Source organism: Colobus angolensis, unplaced genomic scaffold, assembly GCF_000951035.1.
Source record: "Colobus angolensis palliatus isolate OR3802 unplaced genomic scaffold, Cang.pa_1.0 Scaffold230, whole genome shotgun sequence".
NCBI lineage: Eukaryota > Metazoa > Chordata > Mammalia > Primates > Cercopithecidae > Colobus > Colobus angolensis.
In genome coordinates, this window is record NW_012115489.1 from 4167136 (window position 1) to 4185368 (window position 18233).

Sequence of the window (18233 nt, forward strand, 5' to 3'; positions counted from 1 at the left end):
GGTGTGGCCCGTGGTGTTTTTATACATATTTATTTATATATGTATGTATAATATATACTGGCTTTCATCCACGGTCCCTGGCTCATAACTCACATAGCCTTTTTCACAGTCTTTTGTTGAAATGTCGGGTGTGTTCAGAAACAGAACCTGTCTCTTACCCTCTTTCACTGCCCTAAGACAGGACTCTAATCTTCCTCACCTTTCAGACTGTGGGACTTAAGACCCTCCCCTGAGATAGCTCCACCCTATACCTGCAGGGAAGAAATGCTGATGTCATGAAGCTTCCATAAAAACCCAAGACCGCTGGGTTCGGAGAACTTTTGGACAGCTGAACGCGTGAAGGTTCCTGGAGGGTGGCATACCTCTGGAGGGCATGGGAGCCCATGCCTCTTCCGGCATACCTTGCCCTACCCAGCTCTTCATCTGTATCCTGTGCAATATCTTTCACAATAAACCACTAATTGTGTTTCCCTGAGTTCTGTGAGCTGCTCCAGCAAATTAATTGAACCCAAAATGGGAACTCCAACTTGAAGCCAGTCAGTCAGAAGTTGTGGAGGCCTGGTCTTGTGACTGGTGTGTGGTGGAACAGGCAGCAGTCCTGGGGCCTAAGCCCTCAACTTGTGAGATATGACACTATCTCCAGGTAGATCATGATGGAATTGACACCCAACTGGTGTTTGCTGCTTGGTGGTGGGGAGAAACTCCCACACCTTTGGTCACAGACGTCTTCAGTGTGCTGATTGGAGTGTTAGGGGTGGCGGATATCTGCGTTAGTGATGGGAAATAGGTACAGGTCTTCAGCAACCTCAATTCTCGTCTTCTCAGAAGAAAGAGTTCAACTGAGGGGCAGAGGGCAGAGAAAGAGACTGAGGCATGTTTCAGAGCAGAAGAGGAAGTTTATTAAACAGCTTTAGAGCAGGAAAGAAAGGAAAGTACACTTGGAAGAGACTCAAATGGGTGCTGTGGAGGCCAAATGGGACATTTGACCTTTTGACTTGGGGTTTTATACGTTGGCATACTCCCAGGGTCTTGTGTCCTTTTTCCCATGATTATTCCCTTAGGGTGGGCCACCCGCATGCACAGTGGTCTGCTAATACTTGAGAGGTGAGCATGCTTAGCATGTTTACTGGAGTTGTTCAAATGCTTGCCTGTGACATTCTTCTCTTTTCCAGTGGAATGCTCCCAAAAGGTCATATTCCACCATTTTGTCTCTTAATGCACATGCCTGAGCCTACTCACCCAATTCCTGAGCTGCTGGTTACCGATTCCAAGTGTTTTCATCTATTGTGAAATTGCCTCTCCCTTGCACCTGCAACCAATTATCACTTTTAGAGAGGCAGTGTGACAACTGCCGGACCATCACCTGATGGTCATCTGATATTCCTGGTGGGTCAAGAGGAGCCCTCTTCTGCCTGCTCATGCCTGGCTGGCTAGCTACTGTAACAAGAGCAGAGGAAAAACGCAGTTTGGGAGAGTTTTTTCCTGAAACAAATGGTATTAATCTGTTCTTGGGAAATCTGCCCCAATTACCCAAACACCTCCCATTGAGAATCACCTGCAACATTGGGGATCAAATTTCAACATGAGATTTGGAGAGGACAAATATTCGTACCACAGCAGGCACATTTCAATGACTGCACATGGCCTATTTCGCCTTCAGACTGGCATTCTGTTCATTTCCCAGTCAGTGGGGGCATGGCTGACATAGATCTAAATCTTGAGGCGATCCTAAACCCAGAACTTTTGTTATGAGCATCGACTTTCACCTTCACTCCACCAAGTCTCTAGCAGGGCTGGGTTACCAACAACAACATCGTCTTTGTTTACTCTCTTTTTTTCTCAGTCCTCTTCCCTCTCCTTCATCCCTCCTGGGGAAGAAATCTTAGAAACACAAAATGCTAAAAAGAGAGAACAGGTGGGACCTGAGCCAGAACAAAGGTCCTGGATTGCTCACATACTGATTAACTAATGTGGGCTCTTCTGGAGGTGGCAGCTGAATCTATTGCATATTAGCTGAAATGATCACCCTTAGACCGGCCCTCCTTTGCACTCTGAGTTTATAGCAGCACTTTCCAAGTTTGGCTTTTTATCACAGCTTAAACAAATATTTTATGTGTAAAGTACAGAAAAGTGGGCCAATTGCTCTTCTCTGCCTTCTAAGAAGAATGAAACTCCTCTCAAACATTTTGCAAGAAACTAACATAATCTCCCCGACTGTGCTGGAAATAGAACACTGAAGAGCCATTTAAGAGTATGAGGCAGCCTGCGTGGTGACACTGATGAAATGGCCAGGGAACGAAATGCTTGCCCAGATGAGGACTCTTGGCGATAATGTTCCCAGAGAAACAAGGTCCTGAACCAAACCTTTTATCCATTAAACCGGTGTTTGCAAAGTGGCTCCACTGTATCTCCCCATGTCTGATCCTACTGGAACATATGATCCTTCTCCTAAGAGCCTTATCCTTTACCAAGAAAGACAAACACACCCTTGAAACAAATAGAAATCAACTAAGTACTTAACTGAGTGATATTGACTTTAAGTGAAGGAGAGTTTCCAGGAAGGGGAATCAATGTGGGCTGAGATGCTGAAAAGGTCTACATGAAGAAGACAGAGGTTAAGCTAAGCTGTGAAGGATGACTCAGCTTTCAGTAAAGGGAGGAATGAGGAAAGGGCATTGGAGAGGGAGAGAGAGAGAGTGAGAGTGTGTGTGTGGGTGTGTGTAAGGAGCAAAGAAGATTCTAAGACAAGGAAGTGCTAATAAGTAAGACGTACACTACTCACTCAAAATATTAAACTCCTCCTTGTATTTCACGCAGTCCTCTGCTCCAATTCCCTCGTCTCTCAAGCCCTACCTAACAATTCTATTTTGCTAACTGTAAATTTTCTTTTTTATACTGTATCTTGTATCCACCAGCCTTATTAATAGATGGACTTCAAATCATTTCTAATGCTTCATGTACAAGAAGAGAGAAGATTCTTCTGTCTTCCAAAAAGAGGGAAGAATCTTCTCTCCTCCAAAAAAGAGAGAAGATTCTTCTCTCTTCCAAAAAGAGTGAAGATTCTTGTGAGTTCCCAGTACAAGGCTGATCACATGCTCACTAAATAACACCCAGTGGCTGAAATTGAATTTATTTCCCTCAATTGCACATCTCTGAGAGGACCAAGGAATTTCATGACTGCTATCCTAGCATTTTAAAGAGAAGATGCGAGAGACCAAAATGTTGGTAACAACTACAGAAGAATTTCTGTGAGAGACTAAAGCTCTGAAACTATAGGTTACATTCAATAACTGGCATTGAAAAGACTGATTTTGTCTTTCTTTCCCTCTCTCTGTCTCTCTCCTTTTCTTTCTTTCCAGAATTTTCCACAAATGAGTTCATTTATAAAGAGAAAGGCAAGCTTTGATGACAACACCTTCACAAAACGGGGTCCTCTGAAAACATTGGTCTGGATTGAGGAGTATGTTGCCCTGTCCGGATCCTTCAGTTCCTCCCTATAGTGTATTCAGCTTGATTCCAGCCTGAGTGTCCAGGCGGTTGGTACCCACAGCCCCTTCTGGGCCCCAGGGGAAGGCATCCTTCCCCTCCCTCCTCCCCGAGGCTCTGAGGTGGCTGGCCTCCTGCCTGGCTGTGCCAGAAAGCAGCATGACCACCAGCACTACTGTGGTCAGGACAGGAAGAAAATCTCGGGCATTCACAGCTAAACTATGGTTTGAGAAATGCTGGCGACTGAGGGTTGGCTGGGTAAAGGAATAAGAATAGCAGCTGCAATGCACTCTTTGACTGTGCCTCTCCCAAAACAGTCCCTAAAAGGACCATAGAAAGGATCACAATGTTCACGGCTGGGCTCGGCATAGTCTTAGTCCTGGGGTGAGGGCCAGTGAAAAAACCATGAGGGTTTCTTTTGGGGTCTTTCTGAGGGTACCAAAGGGAGTCTCATGGCCCATCCTACTTCTAAGTAGCATTCTTTTGGCCCTAAGAAGGACCCGCTGGAACTCAGGGGGTTTTTTCAGTCCAGTTTGAAATCCCAGATGAAATTAGCCCTGTGTGGTGGCATGCACCTGTAATTGCAGCTACTTTGGAGGCTGAGGCAGGAGAATCACTTGAACCTGGGAGGCAGACGTGGCATGAGCTGAGATCGTGTCACTGCACTCCAGCCTGGGTGACAGAGTGAGACTCTGTCTCAGAAAAATAAAATAAAATCCCAGATGTCTCTTCCATTGAAGACAACAAGGAAGCATTGTCCCCTTTATTTCAACCCTTGAGTCACATCGGCGTGTGCTGGTGGGACCTTAGGGTCCATATCACCCAGTCAAGTAAGGAAATCTATCCATGTTAGTTAGGTTGTTTTTCTTCCCATTGGTTCTTTTCACAGTAGAACCAAAGTAGAACATGCTTCTGCCATTGGTACACATGTCTGCCTTCTAGATAAGGAAACTAACTTTTTCTGTCCTAACTCACAGCTGTATTTAGGCCCTAAGGATCTGGGAAACAGATGCGACAGGTCACCTTTTTCTGCTTCATCTTCTCTTTAAAACAAATAGGCCTGGACGTGGGCAAACATATCTGTAGCAAAAGATTGAACACTGAATCAGGGTCATGTGCTCCATGCTCCTTAGTTATTTTTATTCATTTAAGGGAAGCAGAAAAAGCACAGGAGGCCCTCAGGACATGAAAATTAAATGTGGCAGCTGAAACTGGCATCTGCAGGCGCAGCTCAAGCAGGCTGGCACCGCTAAGCAAGGCATTTAAAAGGAGTTGAGGCTGCTCTAACCAAACTGAAGAAAACCTGGGCAGGGGCCGTTTAAAGGAAACAAGTTCCCTCTCTTCTTAGAACTAAGCTCACATACTGTCTTCCAGCTAAGGAGAATAAGAGGGGGCTTGTTTAAAGGGCATTCAATGTCAATGACTGTTTTTTCCTCCATAAAGACTGACAGTTTAAAGAGAATCTGTTGGCAGGCTGATTGCAGTCTTGTTTGTACCAGAGCAATAGGAATCTTGGTTATAAATATGCAAAGCAACATGAAAAGATCAAGGCTCAGTGGCTGGGGTGCAAATTGGTCTGGGCTGTTTACTGCATGAGGAATGCCTTCCCTCCATCCTCCTCTCCCAGTGCAATCCCACACACAGAGAAGAATCCATGAAGACAAATACCTTGCCATGTCCCACTCTCCTGCTTCCCAGGGCTTATTCTGGTGTGGGCCTGGCTCTGGGGAAAGATTCACACCTGGGCAGGAAGGACAAGGTGGAGAGAGGGTGGACAAGGAAATGAGCTCCCTGATCCAGGACCTGGCCTGCTATAATTTTTGGCTCAAATAGAGTGGCTTGCTGTTGGACTAACCATGAATTTGGGTCTGCTTCAGTAATTTCTGAGAGATGAGAGAAAGTAGTGCAAACTCAGTGTTCACTCCAGCCTGGACAGGTCTCCTTAGGGTCAGGCCAAATTCTGTTCCAGAAAAGGAAGATTAACTATGCTTGGCATCCTGGCTCTGTCATTTAGGGGGCCCTGGGTCCTTGGGCAAGAGGCTCGGCTCGTCTCCTCACACCACCTTTCTCTGTCCTGCCAAGGTTGCTGTGTGTGAGGATGAAAGGAGACAATGAGTATAATGCATCATGCCTGGAACAAGGGAGGCACCCAGTCAATGGAAGCTATGACTAGAAGGTCTGAACTAGGAGTTGGAGAGAATGGTAGGAATTGTAGGACTTTCTCCTCAGTCCAGCTAAAAACCGGATCCTTGTCACACAGCCAGGAAAGATTAGGCACGCAGACACTTCGAAGGGGGGAGGGTTACGAAATTTATTGGGCGAGAAGGAAAAAGACTCTCAGCAAAGTGTGAGGGGTTGCTGTGAACAGGCCCCCATCTCACAGATTGAATTCCAGGTTACCACACAGGAACAGGAGGGCCAGGCTTCCCCTGCCTGCAAATGGAATGAATTTCCGTGCCTCCACTCTGTTCTCCCAATGCGCAGGCCTATTGGAGATTCTCCGGGGACCGTTTATACTTGGCTGTCTCAGAACGGTCGTTCACTGCACTGTCTGTCCTGCGGCTTCCCAGGAGTTTAAGGAGTTTACTTAAAACCCTTTTCCTGGCTTTGCTTTGTTCTGCTGCTCAGTCTTCCATCAGCCTGGGCCCACTTCTACCTGTTGCCATTCTTATGCCAAGTCTTAATGTGCACTCGCTCCCTTCATGAGCAGCTTTGAATTTTTAATCCTTCTGTCCCCACATCTCCTGCCTTGTCACTTTCCTCAAGGAAACAGGATATAAAGCACTGGAATGGAGTGGGGACATTGTCTTCTTCATTCAGTTAAAAGTTTTTTTAAATCTTTGAGTGCCAGATCCCGGGAATTTCTTAGCCTACATTGGTGAAGCAATTGGCCCATGGATGCTTCAGTTGTTTCTGTAAGAAGCAAGTCTAGAATTTAGTCTCCTAAATGTGAAAGAGACAGAAAGAAGAATCATTCTATCAGGGCAGAGTATAGGGAAACCCTAAGGCATAGTGCAGAACCCTGGAGCAAGTAGTCGCTGAAGATAGTTAGCACCCCTAAGCCAAGAGGGGCCAGGGAGAGACTGCCTGGCAGGAGGTGTGGTCTGCAATGGAGGGAGGCTGACAGCCTGGGTCCACCTTACTAGAGAGGAAAGAGGGGGAAAAAATACCCTAGCCTCACTCTCCCCACTCCTCAGATTTGCCTGTGTTCCCCATAGGCTGAATCCCACAGGAGTGAGAGGGCCTGGACCCCCGTGGCAATCCCTATGATCAGCCTTCTTCCCAGGGTGGAGAGCAGTGTGGAGAGCAGCGTGGAGAGCAGGGTGGAGCAGCATGAAGTACACATCACTCCAACAGAAGAGAAGCAATTCGGAGGAGAAGAAAAATCAGTCCTTCATGAAAGGATCACACTGATCTTGGTAAGTGTAAACTCTAGATGCCCATATGATATAGTTTGGCTGTGTCCCCACCCAAATCTCATCTGCAGTTGTAGTTCCCATAATCCCCATGTGTTGTGGGAGGGGCCCCATGGGAGGTAATTGAATCCTGGGGGCGGTTATTCCCATGCTGCTGTTCTCATGATAGTGAGTGAGTTATCACGAGATCTGATGGTTTTATAAGGGGCTTCTCCCGCTCTTGCTTGGCACTTCTCCTTGCTGCTGTCATGTGAAGAAGGGCATGTTTGCTTCCCCTTTTGCCATGATTGTAAGTTTCCTGAGGCCTCCCCAGCCCTGTGGAACTGTGAGTCAATTAAACCTCTTTCCTTTATAAATTACCCAGTCTTGGGTATATCCTTATAGCAACGTGGGAACAGACTAATACACGATGTCAGTGAGCCCTCACCCTCTGAACCTACAACCTACTAATTCCTACTAATTTTTCTTGCAGAGTCTCTCCAGCAAAATATCAAATTTCCATTGTACAATTTCTTGTTTAGAGAGACTATCAGTTGTTTATGACTATATTAGGAAATTTACAAATAAATAAACTAGAGTTATCACAACAAACAAAACACTGTTTGGCAAGTATATCAGTAAAGATTGCAACAGTGAAATGACCAAAGTCACCTAGTGAGCAAAGAGCCTTACTGTGATATTTTTCCATGTGGCTTACCTCCCTCAGAAAAGCTGAGGTATATCAAGTACACCTACACCTGATACCCTATTTTTTATAACACCTCCATCCATGAATAAAGTGGACATGGAGCTCCCAGTCACTTCCTTTCCTGACGTGCTCCCTTTTTCTTTGCAACCACTATCAGGTCAACCAAAGCTTGCAATACCTAGTTTTCCCATCTACTGGATTAACAATGAAGAGCATAGACTTTTCTCTGGCTGCATTTTTTCGCTGTGCTGATTGAAGGTTAAAATGGAAGGTTTTTGTAGGTTGTGTTTCCTGGAGACAGACTCTGAGACAGAGAGTTACATGCAGAATGTTTACTGGGGGAGTGTCGGGAGAGACAATGTCAGGAGCTGAGGAAGGCAGGATTGGACAAAGACAGAAGCTGATCCACAATGTAGCTGCAATAGGGGTCTCAGCCCTTCCTGTGGGAAGCTTTGGAGCTGGGTTGGCCTTTCAGAGATGTCCTGACTGAAGAAAATGTGTCAGCCTTTGTTTCCTCACATCAGTCAGTTTCCTCACAGTCAGATGGCCACTGGCCATCTCTGGGAGAAAGTGCAACCTTAAGTGAAGGAGTTCTCTGTAGCCAAGGGCAATTCCCAGTGAGCCATGTAGTTATGAATTGTCAGCAGCTGAGAGTCCCAGCAGCTGAAGCATGAGTGCGTTGCCTCTTTAGAGAGAACCCTGACAGACTCACAGCATCCCCTCATCCCACATAGATCCTCTCAGCTTCCAATGAGTCTTGTTTCTTATGAAAACTTGGACACACCAGTGGGATGAGCTCTAGCCTTTCTGCTGTAGCTGCCTTCACATTCATAATGGATGCTCATTGTCTTTATCCTCTACCCCTCATTTTGTGTTTGTGTCACCCTCAGCCAGCACTTCTGTTGGTCTAGGTAGCTAGTCTAGGGGGGTGCCTAGACCCTCAGCACTGAGGAATATAAGGCCCTGGTTACCAGGTCCTTTTCAGGCTATGGCTGCTTTACCTGAATGTATACACTAAATGTAGGCATGGAAGAGCCAAAAGACAGCACGGCCAAGGCCCTGTGGGCAGGAAAGGCAAGCCCATGCCTAGAATAAGTATCGATCCTAGTCAAGATGAATTGTTCCTCCATCTAGGATTGAAAAGATTCAAAGGGATTGATTTGGTACCAAAAGACTGGTTGCTTTCATTGAGTGAGGGTGCCATATTGGGGACCCATTGCCCTTTGTTGCAGGCAGGTTGGATGGACACTCAGCAGCATCCATAGTTAAATCAGCCTTTGTGAGTGTGCTGTTGGGGCTATGTATGAGCCTTCATTTCTGCCATCATGGCTACTCTGTGCATGAATCCACTGTATAAGCACTGGGGTGGAAAAGAAAAGAGGCTGCCTGATACCTACTAGCCGAGCCAGTTTGTTACGTAGCACCTCTTTTGCAGTATATGCTATCCAGTGGGCATTAACAAAATCTTCACAATTTGTGTGCACCCCCATAGGCTCATCCCAGTGCCTCCTCTGCAGACAATCTTGTCCTCAGTCTTTCAATTGTTTTCTTCCCATGCCCTGACAAACGAACCAGGTAATTGGCTGCATGCCCTGTCTCTAAGGACCATACCAACTATTTTAGGTTGGGTAGCATGGAAACCAGACTCTGAGACAGAGAGTTGTAGGCAGAGGTTTATTGTGGATAACACTCATGAGATACAACTTTAGGGAACTGAGGGAAGCAGGATTGGAAAGGGGGCAAATTGAATGAGGTTTGACTTCTTTATCCTCATATCAGTCATTGGTCCCAGGTTGCCCCAGGCAGGAGCTCATAATCTTGAATGAGACATAGCTTCAGCTTAGAGGGCAATTTCTAGTAAGGGACATAGCTATGTATTGCCAACAAACAATATTTCCAATAGCTGTGTCAGCCCTCAAGAAGTGATCTAGGTAGTATACCACAGTAACCATTCTAATGTTATATCATCAATTTTTTTTCCAATTCTGGTTAAGGTTTTATCTATTGCTGTGTAAGAAACTGTCCAAAACTTAGTGACTTGAAACAACAATAAACACTCATTATTTTGTACTTTTTGTAGATCAGGAATCTAGGAGGAGCTTACCTAATGGCACCTGATTACCTAATGGTGTCCTCACCAGCTTACCTAATGGCACGCTCACCTGGTTCTGGCTCCGGGCCTCTCACAAGATTGTACACATGATGATGGCCAAGCTTGCGGTCATCTAAAGGCTTGACTGGAGCTGGAGACTACACTTCCAAGATGGCTCACTCATATTGCTAGTAAGTTGGTGGTGTCTGTTGGCAAGAAACCCCAATTCCTGATCATATGAATCTTTCCATAGGGCTGTGATGAGAGTCCTCAAACAGGGCAGCTGGTTTACCTCTAGGCAAATAATTCAAGAGAGAGAAATGCAGAAGCCACAGTGTCTTTTGTGATCCAACCTTGAGAGTCACATACCATCATTTCTACAATGTCCTGTTGCTTATGCATGTTGACACTATTCACTGTGGGAAGAGACTACACAAGGACATGGATACCGGAAGGCAGAGACCCCTGGGGTCATCTTGGAGATTGGCTACCACAAGAAGTTTGACAGATCTAGAAGTCTTGAACCAAAGGTCCTTCTGTCAAATGCTCTCGTCATTTTGATAATAAACTCAGTGTCTTAGAGGTGCTAACAAAAAGGTTATATGTACCCAGGAATTGAAAGTGGCTGGAATTCAACTACTTGAGTGCCATCATGTTTTTTTCCTGCTACATGGTTTAATAAAGTACATATAACTGTGTTTCTGTAAAGCTGTCTATCACTGCAATAATCTCCCATTACAGCAGAATTTGCCATAAATTTAAAAGATATTATTTCTTAACCTAGAAATAGTTTGCAAAATCATGTCATTGTGCTCAAGGAGCTTGTGCCATGAAACTGCAACCTTTCTGATTTCTCACATTTTCCAGGATTCTGTAGAGAAGCTTACATGTCACCATCTGGGAGATCTTTATGATTACTTTACCCTTCTATTCAGCATGAGCTATCTAAGTTTATTATTGGTAATTATAGTTATGAGCAGTGATTAAGTTCTGCTAGACAGATAAACTTTTCCTGAAGGGCACTGCAAAGAAAGAAAAATACATAGGTCTTGCTCTTAAAGGCATTAGTATCTTGTGAGAGCAAAAGCACAAATCCATTGTGAGCCCATAAGAACTATGCAGATGGCTGTGTGTGTTGACTCATGCCTGTAATCTCAGTACTTTGGGAGGCCGAGGCAGGTAGATCACCTGAAACCAGGAGTTCGAGACCTACCTGGCCAACATGGTGAAACCTCTTCTCTATTAAAAACACAAAAAATAGCTGGGTGTGGTGGCAGGCACTTGTAATCTCAGCTACTCAGAAGGCTGAGGCAGGAGAATCGCCTTGAACCCAGGAGGCAGAGGTTGCAGTGAGCCAAGACCATGTTGTACTCCAGCCTGGGCAACAAACGTGTAATTCCATCTCAAAAAAAAAAAAAAAAAAGAGAACTACGAAGATGTAGCAACTAAATGGGAAACTTCCATGGGAATGAAATCTTAATAAAGCTTCTCCCTGGCCCCTCTATCTCTCAGCAAAAGTTTTTTCTAACCTAGAAAGAAACCCAATTTGAAAATAGAAGAGCAAAGCCCTCAGCTAGCTTCATGTCAGGGATGGACTGGAGGAGAGGAGAGGAGGGGCCAGTCATTGCTGCTTGTCACCTTAGTGGCTTGGAGGAGTCAACATCAGCTATAAATAGAATACTGCCTCCATGACGCCCTCTCTACCCAGCAGATCACACCACATCCCCTTGACTGAGGGATGACCTTTTGCCCAAGGCTGTAATTCATTTCCATGACTACCAGGAAGGTCAGAACAAACACATTTCTACCAACAGGAGCCACATTTATTTTGAAGATAGAAAATCAATACCCTTATTATGTGGAGGTATGTACATTGCTTTAGAAGCATTGTATTCAGGTCTGATAGAAAAAGTCTACATGACTTGAACTTCGTTTACAAGCTGGGCTTGGAATTGAAAGGAATGGTATCTTCCATTTATCCACTCAGTCATTCAGCAGATTTATTGCTCATGAAGGAACTCTGTTAGGCACAAAGAATCACCCAGAGCTCAACAGGATAAATAAATAGGGTGTCTGTCTTAAGGAACTCAAACAGATGGGTAAACAGATAAATCAACAATATAAGTTGATACATCTCATGATAGAAATAAGCACTGAGCTTTGGGAGAAAATCTTGAAATCGGTAGGTAAGGAAGGGGAAGAAAGTGTGCTTTGAGCAAAGGCAGTAGCATTTTCTAAGACAGAAACCAGAAAGAACATGATTTGTTCAGTTAATTACTAACTATGGCTAGAATTTCAATAATTTGTGGGGAAGGGATACTAGATGGGCTTGACTTGGGTCTGATCAGGACAGGTGTAGGAAGCCCTACTTAGGAGGTAAGATTTACTCTGAAGGTAACTGAGAACTTCTGGAGAACCTTATGGAGAGTGTAATGATTAGATTTGTGCACGCTGCCACACCCCCCTCCCCCTAGGTACAAAAAAAAAAAAAAAAAACACCACTCTGGAAACAGCAAAAAAGGACAAGAATGGATGAGAATAAATCCCTAAGGAACTCTTGCATTTATGGAGAAAACAGAGCCAAGAAGAAGACTTAGAAGGGGAAGTCACAGAAGTAAGAAGAAACCCAAGAGACAGTAGTTTTGTGGATTCAAGAAATAGGAAGAGACAAGAATGCCCAAGGCCACAGAGAGCTCAAGAAAGGCAAGGATTGGGCTGGGTGTGGTTGCTCACACCTGTAATCCCAGCACTTTGGGAAGCCAAGGCGGGCGGACCACCTGAAGTTAGGAGTTCAAGACCAGCCTGGCCAACATGGCGAAACCTCATCTCTACTAAAAATACAAAAATTATCGAGGCCTGGTGGCATGTGCCTATAATCCCAGCTACTTGGGAGGCTGAGGCAGGAGAATCCCTTGAACCCAGGAGGTGGAGGTTTCAGTGAGCCGAGATGGTACCACTGCACTCCAGCCTGGGCAACAGTGCAAGACTCCATCTCAAAAAAAAGAAAAGAAAAAAAAAAAAAAAGGCAAGAATTGAAGTGTGTTCAGTGGATGAGCAACAAGGAAGGAATCAGAGCCTCAAGGGGAGAACTTTCTGTGAAGCAGGACAGGCAAAAGCAGGTAAGGAAGAAATGAGAAAGAGGAAGAGGAGACAGCAGGTGCCACCTTTTCTAAGATCCTGACTCTGAAGAAAAGAAAGTCTCTCTTTAGATGAAAATATGTACTTGAGAGATTTTGTTTTCTTTTTTTTTTTTTTTTTTAAGAGGGGGGAGATTTGAGAACGTTCCTGTGTGAGTGGAAGATACAGGAAAGAGCGCGGGTGATTACAGGAGCAAATTTCCAGAGATGTGGAAAGGAATGAGATCTAAAGCATGGGTGGAGAGCCTTGCCTGAGACTAGAGGAAGGACCCCTCTTCTGTTGCCCAAAGAGAGCTGGGGCTGGGGGGATGGATGCAGGTGAGGGAGCAGGCTGCCTAGTGCTGCATTGGGGGGGCTTTTGCTCTCACATCGTCGTCTATACGGTAGCGGGTAAAGTCCTTCCCTGCATGTGCCAGGAAGGTATGGCTGAGTGTGAAGACATTGAGACAAGTAGGAAAGTTTGAAATAGACACTGTGGAGAATGAAAGAAGCTGTTCAGGGAAACCTGGAAGAATTCTTGTCTTAAGATGAGGGCTCCTTTCCTCAAATACAAGAAGGAAAGAGAAAGTTTGATTCCTTTAGATTCTGTGATGTTAGGCAATGTAGGTAACTTCCCAGGCTTTCTTCTTCCTTGTATGAATTGTTTCAACTTTCAGTTCAGTTTGTTTTCTACCCCTTAATAAAAAGAAAAAAAGAACTATACATCAGCTAACCGGCAGTGTGTCAACTGAGGAGAGATGGCACTTCCTCTCTACGTGCCTGTAAAAACAAAGTGACTCAGCTTCTGGTGTATTAATTAGAGACCAGTTTACTTCCATGGAAATAGAGTCTATTGTACCATCTTTATATATTTAAACCTTTAGTGACAACAACTTTTGGAATGCATCCAGAGCAAAACGCTGGAGAGGCTCTCAATCTACAACAACTCTTGTTTCCCAAAGTAGATTCAACTCAGTCAGTTGTTCATGAAGCACCATCTATGCACCTATAACAATCTTGTATTATAAAATCCAGATTGAATGCTCCAGTTTTGCTTAGGGCACAAATAACAACTTCATGCCATTTTGTACCTCATTTGTGGAAAATATTATGATCATAGTCATGGCATAACTCTTAAAAATTTAATTTTGATCATTCTTCCTTTCAGAATTCTTCCATGATTAAAACAAAACAAAACAAACCTCAAACCCTCTAGCTGACACTGCTCTCTTCGACCAGTGCTCCAAAGAGTGAAATGAGGAGAGGCTTAAAGATGAAATCAGTGCATGAGAATGGAGAAGAAAATAATAAACTTAAATCCCCAAACCAATTATTTCTCAGAAACAAAGCCTGTGTCTCTTTTGCTTACTTTTATTTCTGAGAACACAGAATCCCTGGGCTTGTTGCAAGGGCCATTCCCACTGAGCCCTCAGGAAACTACCACAGCCATTACTATTGCATTTGGGGAGCCTGACTCCCCGGCATGGTGGAAAATAGTGACAATCCCTTGGCTTCTGCTACCAGCACTTTTTCATTTTATTTACATTAAAGGGACAATGTTAGTGTGCTGGGGTGTGCAACTAGTAGTCCCCAGGACAACCAGGATTGGACAGTGTGCAACAAAGGCAGGACTAGAGAGTGTGCTCTTCTGCTCCTCTCTTTCTTGTGGCTTGGATTCTATTGTTCATGGCCCACATTCTTTCAAACTATGTTACAATATATCAGTGCTACCTACTTGTCATTTATCCATTCATTTTTTGGACCTACTGTCTATCTCCCTATGAAACTGTAAGTACCAAGAAGATGGGATTAGGACTCCTTTGTTCACTTTTGTGAACAAAATCTCAGTACTTAGAATAGTGTCTGGCACAAGGAGATGCTCAATAAGTATTTTCTGAATTAATTAAATAATTCAATGTGGAAGTCTCGTGTTGATTCTCTTTTCACAATCATGCATTCACAGAATATCAGGATGGGTAGGGACCTGGATTCCTGAACATCTGAAAACCACAAAGTTCCCAACTCAGACGGTGAAATGATGCTTTCTCTTTCTTTAGACTCATGGCTGAGAGTGTGACATTTGTTATTATTGTTGCCTGTTCCAAATGAGGCTGAAGAGACCTCAGAGGATTTGTTGTTCCTTTCATTCCCATGAGATGAACAGTTGTTTTCTGTAATGTAAATGGCATCACAGAATCATGTATTTGCAGGCTAAAAGATCATCTGTTTAGGCCAATTTCACAAAAATAGAATCTTTTGAGCCATTTTTAAGCAGAGTATAACCTATGGAATCCATATGTATTTCCAAAATCAAATCATGTTAGCTCTTATTAGAATAATCATATGCCTTATTTTTCAAATGGGATACTCAGATACTGAAAGGAGAAGCTATTGATAATCACACAAGACAAAATTCACAAATTGAGACTATCCTAGGAAAACCAGAGTGAATATATGATTATTCATAAGCAATTGATTTACAGGATATTTAAAAACATGAGGTCCATGGAGAGAGAAATAGTTGACAAGGGTGAGAAGCTTTTAAGGAGTTGTTCTTCTTTAGCTATTAGACAAAGTTTTTCATAAAGTATCTCTTGTTGGAAAGACCTGTCCTCAATCACTGTTAGGAACTTATTTTGACTTCAACAAACTCCTCAATATTGACATTCACATTTTCTTACCACATCCAGCCTGCATGCTACATGTGAAGACTTACAGATGCCAGCAATCATCAATTCAGAACAACCTTTGTTTTTTCCTGAGCTCAATAAGTCCAAGACCTTTATACCACCTTCTTTCTTTTCTTATTTTTTAATTTTTTTCTAATTTTTTAAGCAGACTTTTTAGTCTTCTTTGTGCCTTTTGTAAGTTCCCTCTGGGTCCAACTAACATTTGATATCCAGAATCGCACCTAACATTAAAGGAAGGGTCTGGTTGGTGCTATTTCTACTGTACCATAGCTATGAAAATTATCTTGCAAAGAGAATGCAGCACTTGATACTCTAACAATGATAGGTCAACATCAGGCCATGAATACTCTGTTAAGAACTGAAAACACCTTAGAAGCACCTGTTAAGCTTCTATCTCACTATTGTCTTTCAGAAGCAATTACAGCTCACTGCAGTCTTGATGTCCCAGGCTCAAGCAAGCCTCCTGCCTCAGCCTCCCAAGTAGTTGGGACTACAGGTTTGTGCCACTGCACCTAGCTAATTATTTTTTATTTTTTTATTTTTGGTAGAGATGGGGGTCTCACTGTGTTGCTCAGGCTGGTCTTGAACTCCTGGCCTCAGGCAATCCTCCTGCCTCAGCCTCTCAAACTGTTGGGATTACAGATGTGAGCCACCATGCCTGGCTTAACTGCTTATTCTTAAACGTTTAAGTTACCATTTTTACCATTTGTGGTAAGGAGTTACCACAATGACCTCCAGTTTATCTTGTCTACAGATTAGATATAAATGAGTTTTCTAATTTTGTGATTGTAGAGTGCTCCTTCTGTAAGCATTTGGTGTGAAGAAAGCAGTTAGCAGACATTTGAATGTCACAGGGTTGAGAATGTGGGGATTGCCTTGTGCTGGGGACAAACAGTGCCCAGAAGGCACACTTGCCAAGAAGAACACACCGATCTTTGAATGCATGCATTGTACCCTCCTTGATTCTTGCTTGGCTGACCCAGGTACACAAACTCCAAGACTGGCAGGGCCTAAAGGGCCCCTCTTTGGCAAATGAAATCCCCCCTTGTTCTGGGTGACAGGACTAGGCAGCAGTTTCTTCCAGTCCAGACAAGCCTTCCTGAAGATGGAACATTGTGTCTCCAAACATCATTTTGGTTTTAGTGAAGTCTGTGCCTCTCATCTGGTATGATTCCTTCCAAAAAGCAAGCACTATTCCTATCTTCCAGATCTCTTGCAATGCAGAAGTTTAAAAAGACACTTAAAAATGTGTTTAAGATCTCTTTAAACTGAAGTCCTCTGAACAAGTGAAACAGGTATGTCACATTTTAATTCAAGCTTGAACAAGCCACGGAAGATTGAATCTTACCTCCTTTTACAAAGTAGATGGGTTCCAAAAACTTTTGGGGAGAGTTGAACTACCATATAAGGCCAAGGAATTTGTCATTTAAATGAACCCATAGATATCTTTTAGTAAAAGGAAGAATTTCTCTTTCTACTTTTACCTCATCCCCTTTCCTTTCTTTCTTTGATGTTTTGTACATCATATTTTCCAATATTGGGTTATGCAAAGTGAAAAATATTTTTAATGTTTCTAAGTCTGCAATTTATACTAAAAAATAATTACTATTCTGCAAAAGGATGTGGAGGTATTTATGTCTTTTACACAGACCCTCCTTAGAAGAGGTTTATCTTCTTCCCTACCTGCCATCCTTTCTTCCCATACTCAATTCAAATGGAAGATTGACTTTTTCATAAGGTGAGATCATTATTCCCAAATCAGTGAAGTAATCATCATTTTCCTGGTGTGCCTTCTCTGCCATTCTTACTTAGCTTTTGTGGGCAGTGCCCTGAAAACCAGGCTTTGCCTTGTCAATCACACAGACAGAAAGTACATTTAGTCCTTTCACAGACCTATAGCTTATGGCAGACGGCAAGAATGACCCCAGATCTTGCTGGAAATAGTAACATAGAAATAGAAATCTATGGGATATAGCTTCCCTCTAGAGTTTTAAAATGAAGCCAAGAAGAAACAAGGTTCATATTTAAGGAGAATGTTACCTCAAGGAACTCAACTCCACCTTAAAAAATACCTAGTATTCATTTAACAAGAAATTAGCAGTTACAAGGAAGATCTAGCAAATGATGGTGGCTTTTCATTGTACATTCCTTTTTTTTTTTTTTTTTGAGACAGAGTTTTGCTCTTGTTGCCCAGGCTGGGGTCCAAAGGCACAATCTTGGCTAACCGCAACGTCCACCTCCCGGGTTCAAGCAATTCTCCTGCCTCAGCCTCCCGAGTGCTGGGATTACAGGCATGCACCACCACACCGGGTTAATTTTGTATTTTTAGTAGAGATGGGGTTTCTCCATGTTGGTCAGGCTGGTCTCGAACTCCCAACCTCAGGTGATCCAACCACCTTGGCCTCCCAAAGTGCTGGGATTATAGGCGTGAGCCCCCGCACCTGGTCGTTCATCGCACTTTGTTAATTCTATATTCACAGACCTGGTCCAGGGAGTCTCCCCAGCTTGAGTAAGCCAGAGCCACAGGCACTTCTGTGTTTGCCTGGAAAATGCACTGCTTTTTTTTCTTTTATTCATTTCCTTCCTTCCTTCCTTCCTTCCTTCCTTCCCTCCCTCTCTGCTTTGCCACTCCTTCCTTCCCTTTTTTCCCTTTCTTCTTTCCATCTCTCTTCTTTCACATTTTTTTTTTTTTTGTAGAGAAAATTGTGGTGATGGGCAGTGAACAGAAGGGAGCTACCATCCCTG

At 43.6% G+C, this 18233-nt stretch overlaps 1 long non-coding RNA gene across 1 annotated transcript in view; it reads left to right on the top strand.

The window, feature by feature from the left end:
* Positions 1–18233, top strand: part of LOC105513511 — a 109807-nt gene that overhangs the window by 75702 nt on the left and 15872 nt on the right. The window contains exons 3-8 of the long non-coding RNA XR_001002038.1: positions 3360–3460; positions 6809–6905; positions 9083–9165; positions 9671–9873; positions 15901–15984; positions 16697–16783. This is a non-coding gene — a long non-coding RNA (uncharacterized LOC105513511). The remainder of the gene's footprint in view (positions 1–3359; positions 3461–6808; positions 6906–9082; positions 9166–9670; positions 9874–15900; positions 15985–16696; positions 16784–18233) is intronic.